At 38.2% G+C, this 11,312-nt stretch overlaps 1 pseudogene across 2 annotated transcripts; it reads left to right on the forward strand.

The window, feature by feature from the left end:
- Positions 1-3,190: 3,190 nt before the first annotated feature.
- On the forward strand, positions 3,191-5,165 carry LOC143674598 (nucleosome assembly protein 1-like 1 pseudogene; annotated as a pseudogene). Of its 2 annotated transcripts, none has more exons than XR_013171122.1 (2): positions 3,191-4,340; positions 5,030-5,165. The product of XR_013171122.1 is annotated as a nucleosome assembly protein 1-like 1 pseudogene, transcript variant X1 (transcript). The 2 variants fall into 2 exon arrangements; XR_013171123.1 differs by having other exon boundaries at positions 3,191-4,312.
- The last annotated feature ends 6,147 nt before the right edge of the window (positions 5,166-11,312 follow it).

Consider the following 11,312-nt stretch of genomic DNA (forward strand, 5'->3'; position numbering starts at 1 on the left):
AAAAATTGGGTAGATTGTGATACTAGTGGTCAAAAAGAGGGAGGGGTACAAGAGAACCTCTTTTGTTGCTCAGATGTGGAACCTCTCTCTCCAGCCAACATGACGAGCAGTCTCACCACACTCCCCCTCTCTGCGTGGAACATGACTCCCAGGGGTGTGGACCTTCCTGGCAACGTGGGACAGAGATCCTAGAATGAGCTGAGACTCAGCATCAAGGGATTGAGAAAAACCCTAGAATGAGCTGAGAATTAACATCAAGGGATTGAGAGAACCTTCTCAACCAAAAGGGGGAAGAGTGAAATGAGACTAAGTGTCAATGGCTGAGAGATTCCAAACAGAGTTGAGAGGTTATCCTGGAGGTTATTCTTACGCATTAAGTAGATATCATCTTGTTATTCAAGATGTAGTGGAGAGGCTGGAGGGAACTGCCTGAAAATGTAGAGCTGTGTTCCAGTAGCTATGTTTCTTGATGATGATTGAACAATGATATAGCTTTCACAATGAGACTCTGTGAATGTGAAAACCTTGTGTCTGATGCTCCTTTTATCTACCTTATCAACAGACGAGTAGAACATATGGAATAAAAATAAATAATAGGGGGATCAAATGTTAAAATAAATTTAGTTTGAAATGTTAGTGATAAATGAAAGCGAGGGGTAAGGGGTATGGTATGTATAATCTTTTTTTTCTGTTATCGTTTTATTTCTTTTTCTGTTGTTTTTTATTTCTTTTTCTAAATTGATGCAAATGTTCTAAGAAATGATGAATATGCAACTATGTGATGATGTTGGGAATTGCTGATTATATATGTAGAATGGAATGGTATGTGAATGTTTTTGTTGTTGTTAATTTTTTAATTAATAAATAAAAATTAAAAAAATTTTTAAAAGAGGGGGTAAAGGCTATGGGGATGTATGGGTTTTTTTCTTTTTATTTCTTTTTCTGGAGTGATGCAATTGTTCTAAAAATGTCATGGTGATGAATACACAACTATATGATGATATTGTGAGCCACTGATTGTATACTTTGAATGGACTGTATGGTGCATGAAGATATCTCAATGAAAATATACATTTTTAAAAGACTGAGAGTTATCCCCTTAAGATCAGAAAAAAGACAAGAATGCAAGGAAACAATTCTTACCATACTGCTGTTCAGCATTATACTGAAGATTCTAGCCAAAGCAGTTAGCCAAGAAAAAGAAATAAAAGACATCCAAACTGAAAAGGAAGAAATACAACTATCTCTATTTTCAGGTGACATGATTCTACATACAGAAAATCTTAAGAATCCACAAAAAAAAAAAAACACAAAAACTGCTAGGGCTAATAAATTCAGGAAAGTTGCAGGGCACAAGATCAACATGCAAAAATCAGTTGTGCTTCTATACATCAGCAATGAATAATATGGAAGAGCAATTAAGAAAACCGTTTCAAGAGAATAATAGTTGCAGAGGGCCAAAATGGCAGCTTACCAAGGTGTAGGATTGAATTTGTCCTCCAGAGCAGCTAATAAATAGCCAGGAAAGCACAGAACAACTGCTGGGGCCACGTTAGTGACCGGACACACAGCGTACCCCAGTCTGGACCAACTGGACTGGCTGCGAGCCGCCCCCGAACTGTGAGTTCCCCAAGCTGCAGTGGCCAGTGCCCCTCCTGCACAGGCTGCTTCCCAGAGGGGAAAGGAAAGGGACTTTACCAGCAGCAGGGGCTGAGCCCAACTGAACTCTGATTTTGGAATTAATTAACAAATTCTGACTACTAAAAATAGGCCGCCAGCTCAGCTGAACCTCGAGTAAAAGCAGAGGTTGCTGTTTTTGCCCTGGCGCAGAGGGGGCAGGGCTGATGGAAAAAGAAAAAAAAGAGAGAGGTTTTTTATTTGAATCTGTAAAGGTCTGGGCCCTGAAGGAAAGCAGGGAGCACATAGGACCTGGAGATACACAGAGCAATGTACCAACTTAGGGTCTTGATTGGCAAGAGGAATAGGGGTCCTGCTCTGAAAAGGATTTTTCCCTTTTGTTTTGGTGGGTATGTTTTTACAGCTTGACTGCTCTTTGGACACAGCTGCAAGGCTTCTTGGGCTCTACTGCCTCAGGCATAGGCAGAATTAAGCTTGTTTGAGTGTTTGTCTGGAGCCTGTGCCTTCCCCAAGAGAGGAATGAGACCCAGCTCAGATAGAATCCCTCCCTCAAGGAATTCAGACCCCATGAAAAGTAAAGCAATTAAAGCCAGACTACAACCTCTCCTCTGTCTCCACCACGCCCCCAGTAGGGAGAGTCAGCTGAAGTTAAAGGTACCACATCACCTTATGCTGGTGGGACCTGCAGGCAGACAAGAACCACATCCTGGGCAGGGTAGGGAAAACACAGAGTCTAGAGGCTTCATAGGAAAGGCTTTCAACCTGCTGGATCTCAACCTCAGGGAAAACGACTCAGGTGACTCTTTCCTCCTGACAGGAGGCCAGTTTGGTCTGGGAAAATCTGACTTGGGTCTACAATACCTAAGAAGACCATCCTAAGAGGAGGAAAAAGGGCACCATACAAGCAGGGCAAGAAACAAGAAAACAAGAACTGAAAAATTCTGAACTGTTAAATAAAACCTAAGCTAGAGGTCCAGAATAAGCTGAACTGAATGTCAAAGAACAGACAGACAACAAAGTCATCCAACAAGAAAATACTAGGTAAAAAAAGTGAAAAGAATCTCCAGAATAAACTAATTAAGGTAATTAAATGCCTAGATGCCAGCAAAAAAAGAGGAATCATGCTAGGAAAATTGAAGATATGGCCCAGTCAAAGGAATAAACCAACAATTCAAATGAGATACAGGAGTTGAAACAATTCATTCAGAATGTTTGAACAAAAATAGAAAACTTCATCAAAAATCAAATCAATGAATTGATGGAGGATATAAAGAAGGTAAAGGATGAACAAAAAGAAGAAATCAAAAGTCTGAAAAAACAAATCACAGAACTCATGGGAATGAAAGGCACAGTAGAAGAGATGAAAAAAACAATGGAAACCTACAGTGACAGATTTCAAGAGGCAGAAGATAGGATTAGTGAACTGGAGGATGGTCCATCTGAAATCTGACAAGCAAAGAAAATATAGGGAAAAGAATGTGAAAATATGAGCAGGGACTCAGGGAATTGAATAACAACATGAAGCACGTGAATATACATGTTGTGGCTTTTTTAGCGCCATCTGTTCGCGGCACCGCCTCCTGCTCCTCCCGCTGCTGCTGCCGCCCTGAGTCACTGCCTGCGCAGCTTCAGCCGCCTGGCTCCCCGTACTAGCTGCCGATACTTGGAGTTTTTACAACATGGCAGACATTGACAACTTGCCTAGGGTAGTTAAAAGACGAGTGAATGCCCTTAAAAACCTTCAAGTTAAGTGTGCACAGATAGAAGCCAAATTCTATGAGGAAGTACATGATCTTGAAAGAAAGTATGCTGTTCTCTATCAGCCTCTATTTGATAAGCGATTTGAGATCATCAATGCAATTTATGAACCTACGGAAGAAGAATGTGAATGGAAACCAGATGAGGAAGATGAGATTTCGGAGGAGCTGAAGGAAAAGGCCAAGATTGAAGAGGAGAAAAAGGATGAAGAAAAAGAAGATCCCAAAGGAATTCCTGAATTTTGGTTGACTGTTTTTAAAAATGTTGACTTGCTCAGTGATATGGTTCAGGAACATGATGAACCTATTCTGAAGCACTTGAAGGATATTAAAGTGAAGTTCTCAGATGCTGGTCAGCCTATGAGTTTTGTCTTAGAATTTCACTTTGAACCCAATGAGTATTTCACAAATGAAGTGTTGACAAAGACATATAGGATGAGGTCAGAACCAGATGATTCTGATCCCTTTTCTTTTGATGGACCGGAAATTATGGGTTGTACAGGGTGTCAGATAGATTGGAAAAAAGGAAAGAATGTCACTTTGAAAACCATTAAGAAGAAACAGAAACACAAGGGACGTGGTACAGTTCGTACAGTGACTAAAACCGTCTCCAATGACTCTTTCTTTAATTTTTTTGCCCCTCCTGAAGTTGCTGAGAGTGGAGATCTGGATGATGATGCTGAAGCTATCCTTGCTGCAGACTTTGAAATTGGTCACTTTTTACGTGAGCGTATAATCCCAAGATCAGTGTTATACTTTACTGGAGAAGCTATTGAAGATGATGACGATGATTATGATGAAGAAGGTGAAGAAGCAGATGAGGAAGGGGAAGAAGAAGGAGATGAGGAAAATGATCCAGACTATGACCCCAAGAAGGAACAAAATCCAGCAGAATGCAAGCAGCAGTGAAGCAGGATGTATGTGGCCTTGCGGATAACCTGCACTGTAATAGCCTAAACACGACTATTATTTACTTACAGCCTTATGTTTTGTATTTTCTTGGTAGACTTGGTAATTTTTTTTTTTTTTTAAGGAAAGGAACTCGTATTTTTAAAGACCGGTTTGTTCTACCTAGCTTTTAACTATAGTTTTTCTGTCAGATATGTTGAATGCACAAACTCTCTCAAGCATGTTCATTAATTATTTACATAGTTTGGTTCTGGTGGAGTGTTTTTGTCATGTAACCATTAAAGTACAGCTATGAAATTTAACAACTGTTAACTGAAACATTTTTTGCTTCGCAAATTTTTTTCCTAAAGAACCAAAGTATTTTTTCACCCTGTAATTGAATGGGTTTTAAGTCCGCTTGCATTAGCTGTGCCTTTCGTTACTTTGTTATAGAAATGCCGTGACTTACTCTTAAAGAGAAGTTTGGTTTTTTTTTTTTAACTCAATGAAACAAATATATGGTTAAGAATTTCCAGTAAGAACACACCTGATAACTGTCATTATTTATAGTTTTTTGTATTTTGAGTGACATTTTTATGAGGACATTAATTCATTATCTTTATTTTTTATCACAGGGAAGTGAATAAAACCTAATTAATTTCATAAGTTGGTATCATACAATTTAGATTTAACTGCACTTTTAAAATTTAAACTCCATTAACTAATAAGTTTTTTCTTTGTGGTAGGGTCTACCTTCTGCTTCCCTGGAAAGGATGAATTTACATCATTTGACAAGCCTATTTCAAGTTTGTTTTGTTTGCTTGTTTTGTTTTTCAGTCTAAAATAAAAATGTCAAGTACCATTTTAGTTTTCACAAGATAATGTTTTAATTTTGTTTTAATTAAGGTTAGAGGCAGAGGCCTAGTTTGAGTGGTCATGACCAGTTTTTTACCATGTTATTGAAGAAAAGTGTGCCAACTTTGGAAGATGGCACTATATCTAATAAGCTAGTTAAAAAAAGAAAACAGAACTTTAAATGATATAATATGGATTAAAAAGTTAAATTTCATTCCTTTGGATTAAAATTAGAGGCCCCAAGTCTCTGGTTTATTCTTGTTACAAGTATGAGTATGTCATATACCATTCTTCTGTTAACTATGTATTAAAATGGATAGTATTGTTTACTTAACTACCTCACAGATGTGTTGAGGAATATTAAATTTTGTGAAATGTTTGCTCAGTCCCATTGAAAGCTCAAAAATTTGGACCTATTTAATGTATACCACAGATAATTCAGCATCTTATTTATACCAGGGTTTGATCATTCTTAACTGGACAACAAAGGTTAAGTACCTCTTTCTGGATCTGGACAAGCAACACTCTTGCAGATCTTTGTGTGGCTCCTATTATAATAGAAATGAATGAATGAGCAACTATTTTAAAGGTCCAAGGACTTTTTTCAGATATTTTAACATTACCATATTGTCATAATCTTTATTTTAGTCATGGGACTGAAGTGGAAAAAAGGCCATTTTTGATTTTTAAAAAATTGCCATTAAATTTGAGAGCAGAGCCACACTTTAAATACCTCAGGCTAATTACTGTTAATTTTTTGTGGTGAACCTAAAACTTTGACAGTGAGAGTGGACTAATAGAGGAAGGAAGGCCAAGAGTTCGTGCTCTTAGTAACATTACAGTGGTTAATTCTTAGAGGTTTCCTTTTTGAAATTTTTTGTATTGAGGTCTTGTAATGTGAATATGTTTTTCTGTTGTATAGTATTACTCATTTCTCTCCTGAGATTTTAATTAACTACTGGAAATCCTTAACCCATTGCAGTAGCTTGTAGGGGAAAAAATGCCATGATAACACCTTTTTTTTTATTTTCAAAATGATTTTGGTTGCATATTAGACATCTGTGCTGCTGGGTTTTTTTTAAGTTCTTTTTTGTGTGTGTGTATGCGCCCATAGCTCTCATCTTCATAGCTTCTATTGAACTTAAACACATTTTTTTATCTGAAGATAGAATCCCATTTTTAAATACACTTAAGAAGTAGCACAAACCCACAATTTTTTTTTCATTCCTTTAGGAAATAGCTATTGCCAAAGTGAAGGAGTAGATAATATTTCATCTTGTTACATAAGGGACAGATGGTTTGCAGAATTGTTTTCTTAATAAAGTTAGTTTCAAGGGATGTCAGTATTCATCTATGCCCTTTTCTCTGATTCCAAATGGCTCAATTTCATTCTCGAAATTTGAAATACAATGTAACTTGAAATCCTTAATAAAAATTGGATTTTATTGTATAAAATAAAAAAATATATATATATACATGTTGTGGGTGTCCCAGAAGGAGAGAAGAAGGGAAAGGGAGGAGAAAAATTAATGGAAGAAATTATCACTGAAAATTTCCCAACTCTTATGAAAGACTTAAAATTATAGATCCAAGAAGTGCAGTGTACCCCAAAGAGAACAGATCCAAATAGATGTACTCCAAGACACTTACAATCAGAATGTCAGAGGTCAAAGAGAAAGAGAGATTCTTGTGAGCAGCAAGAGAAAAGCAATCCATCACATACAAGGAAAGCCCAATAAGACTATGTGTAGGTTTCTCAGCAGAAACCATGGAGGCAAGAAGACAGCGGAATGATATATTTAAGATACTAAAAGAGGAAAACTGCCAAACAGGAATTCCATATCCAGCAAAATTGTGCTTCAAAAATGAGGGAGAAATTAAAACATTTTCAGACAAAAAATCACTGAGAGAATTTGTGACCAAGAGACCAGCTCTGCAAGAAATACTAAAGGGAGGACTAGAGACAGATATGAAAAGACAGAAGAGAAAGGTGTGGAGAAGAGGGTAGAAATGAAGGCTATCAGTAAAGGTAAAAAGAAGGAAAATTAGGGATGACATATAAAATCCAAAAGGCAAAATGGTAGAAGGAAGTACTGCCCATACAATAATAAGCTAAATGTTAATGGATTAAACTCTCCAACCAAAAGATAGAGACTGGCAGAATGGATTAAAAAAACAGGACCCATCTATATGCTGTCTACAGGAAATGCATCTTAAACCCAAGGATAAGCATAGATTGAAAGTGAAAGGTTGGGAAAAGATATTTCATGCAAATAACAATCAGAAAAGAGCAGGTGTAGCTATATTAATATTCAACAAATTAGACTTCAAATGTAAAACAGTTAAAAGAGACAAAGAAGGACACTATGTATTAATAAAAGGAACAATTCAATAAGAAAACATAACAATCATAAATATTTATGTGCCAAGCCAGAATGCTCCAAAATACAGGAGGCAAACACTGAAAAGAGAAATAGACACATCTACCATAATAGCCGGAGACTTCAATTTCCTACTCTGATCAATGGAGAGAACATCTAGACAGAGGATCAATAAAGAAACAGAGAATTTGAATAATGCAATAAATTAGCTAGACTTAACAGACATTTATAGAACATTACACCCCACGACAGCAGGATATACAGCATATCCTCAAGTGCTCATGGATCATTCTCAAGGATAGACCATATGCTGGGTCACAAAGCAAATCTCAATAAATTAAAAAAGATTGAAATCATACAATACACTTTCTCAGATCATGAAGGAATGAAGTTGGAAATCAATAATAAGCAGAGGGCCAGAAAATTCACAAATATATGGAGGCTGAAAAACAGACTCTTAAATAACCAGTGGGTCAAGGAGGAAATTACAAGAGAAATCAGTAAATATCTCGAGACAAATGAAAATGAAAACACAACATATCAAAATTTATGGGATGCAGCAAAGGCAGTGATAAGAGGGAAATGTATTGCCCTAAATGCCTATCTCAAAAAAGAAGAAAGAGCAAAAATCGAGGAATTAACTGTCCACTTGGAAAAACTACAGAAATAACAGCAAACTAACCCCAAAGCAAGCAAAAGAAAAGAAATAATGTAGATTAGAGCAGAAATAAATGAAATTGAGAATATGAAAACAATCGAGAAAATCAACAAGACCAGAAGTTGGTTCTATGAGAAAATCAATAAGATTGATGAGCCCTTAGTGAGGTTGACAAAAAGAAGATGAGAGAGGATGCAAATAAATAAAATCAGAAATGGAAGAGGAGGCATAACCACTGACCCCACAGAAATAAAGGAAGCAATAAGAGGATGCTGTGAACAACTTTATGCTAATAAACTCAACAATGTAGATGAAATGGGCAACTTCCTAGAAAGGCATGAACAACTGACATTGACTCGAGAAGAAATAGACAACCTCAACAAGCCAATCACAAGTAAAGAAATTGAATCAGTCACTAAGAAGATCCCCCAAAAGAAATGTCCAGGACCAGATGGCTTCACATGTGAATTCTACCAAACATTCAAAAAAGGATTAGTAACAATCCTGCTCAAACTCTTCAAAAAAATTGAAGAGGAAAGCTACCTAACTCATTATATGAAGCCAACATCACCCACATACCAAAGCCAGACAAAGATATTACAAAAAAAAAAAAAACTACAGACCAATCTCTTATGAATATAGATGCAAAAATACTCAACAAAATTCTTGCAAATCAACTCCAACAGCATATTAAAAGAATTACACACCATGATCAAGTAGGATTCATCCCAGGTATGCAAGGATGGTTCAACATAAGAAAATCAATTAATGTAATACACCATATCAACAAATCAAAGCAGAAAAACCACATGATCATCTTGATTGATGCAGAAAAGGCATTTGACAAAATTCAACATTCTTTCCTGTTGAAAACACTTCAAAGGATAGGAGTAGAAGGGAACTTTTTCAGCATGATAAGGGAAATATATGAAAAAAACACAGCTAACATTATCCTCAATGGGGGAAAACTGAAAACTTTCCCCCTAAAATCAGGAACACACAAGGATGTCCATTATCACCACTGTTATTCAACATTATGTTGGAAGTTCTAGCCAGAGCAATTAGATAAGAAAAAGAAATACAAGGCATCAAAATTGGAAAGGAAGAAGTAAAACTCTCACTGTTTGAGATGACATGATACTATATGTCGAAAACCTGCAAAAATCCACAACAATACTACTAGAACTAATAAATGAGTACAGCAAAGTGGCAGGTTAAAGATCAACACTCAAAAATCTGTAGAGTTTCTATACACTAGTAATGAACAATCTGAGGAGGAAATGATGAAAAAAATTCCATTTAGAATTTCAACCAAAAGAATAAAATATTTAGGAATAAATTTAACTAAAGACACACAAAAGACCTATACAGAGAAAACTATAAGAAATTGCTAAAAGAAATCACAGAAGACCTAAATAAATGGAAGGGTATACAGTGTTCATGGATTGGAAGACTAAACACATTTAAGATGTCAATTCTACCTAAATTGATTTACAGCTTCAATGGAATACCAATTAAAGTCCCCAAAACTTAGTTTTTAGAAACAGAAAAGCCAATAACCAAATTTATCTGGAAGGGCTGGGTGTCCCAAATAGCTAAAAGTATCGTGAGAAAGAAAAATGAAGTCAAAGGTCTCACACTACCTAACTTTAAGGTGCATTACAAAGCTACAGTGGTCAAAACAGCATGGTACTGGCATAAAGATAGATATACTGACCAATGGAATTGAATAGAGTGTTCAGATATAGACCCTCTCATCTATGGACAATTGATCTTTGATAAGGCAGTCAAGCCAATGCACCTGGGACAGAACAATCTCTTCAATAAATGGTGCCTAGAGAACTGGATAGCCACATGCAAAAGAATGAAAGAGAATCCATATCTCACACCCTGTACAAAAATTAACTCAAAATAGATCAAAGACCTAAACATTAGATCTAAGACCATGAAACTCTTAGAAGAAAATGTAGGGAAATAACTTATAAATCTTGTAATAGGAGGCAGTTTCCTAGACCTTACACACAAAGCACGAGCACTGAAGAAAGAATAAATAAATGGGAACTCCTCAAAATTAAACACTTTTGCACATCAAAGAACTTCATCAATTGATCAGTGACTGGAAAAGTATTTGTAAGCCCCCTTCGGGGAATAGTGAAAGTGGGGAGAAATTCAACCTCCCCAAGTTGAATTCTTGATATTCTCACTGTCCGGGACTTCTCGCTCAGCGTCAAGCCCCCGGCCGGCGAAGGGGACAGAGGAGAGAGAGACAGACGCAGACAAACCGACTTGAATGGCAGACACGAATCCGTAACACGCGGCGGTTGTGAGCACAGACCTTTACTGGAGCTAAGCTTGCATTCTTTGTAACAGGTTCCGCGCGGGCTAAAATACCCCACGGGGGAGCAACCTCTATGCGGCCGTCAGGTACGGCTCCCTGCGGGTCGTCTCGCTCTCCCCGTCCGGGCAACGCCCTTATATACAAAATCCAAACCCAATGGGCTAACGCCACGTATACAAGGGTGATTGGTAGACAGGGTTGACGGGCGCGTACGTCATACGCGGAGGCAGGATGCGGGCGCCATCTTGGCTCACTCGATGGGCGGGGGGAACTCTAGAGCAGGCTGCGGCGTGTCCACTAGGCCCGACCCGGGAGGCGGCTCTCCACATCTCCCCCTTTTTTATTCATTTTGACCCAGTGTCTCCATTGATGAGTGAGCTCCCGTGGGCCACTCAGGCCCACTACATGTTTTGGTGCTTTGGGGAGTCTGGACTAGGCTTGCTAGGCACCAACCAGAATGCCTCCTCATATAGAGACCGGAGAGCCCGTGAACTGGAAACAACGTGACTCTCCCTGCAGTGCTTCGCCTCGCAACTGGGTTATGTAGGGGGGCAGGAGAGCGGCAACCAGAGCCGAGAGCGTCATTAGGTGTCTCTGTGCAATGGCCGGAGTCTAGTCTGGCCAGGACCGTGACTCCGCCGTAGAGATCATCCTTTAGACAAAAATTATGACTTCTGGTGCCGCCTTTTACACCCGGGACACGGCCATGGGCTTTGCAGCAGATCCTGTTTTCGAGCGCCCCGCCCTGAGTGGCCGGGACGGGTCATACAGTGAGGGGGGAGCTGGTTCGTTGCCAG

This window comes from Tamandua tetradactyla, chromosome 2 (genome assembly GCF_023851605.1).
Source record: "Tamandua tetradactyla isolate mTamTet1 chromosome 2, mTamTet1.pri, whole genome shotgun sequence".
NCBI lineage: Eukaryota > Metazoa > Chordata > Mammalia > Pilosa > Myrmecophagidae > Tamandua > Tamandua tetradactyla.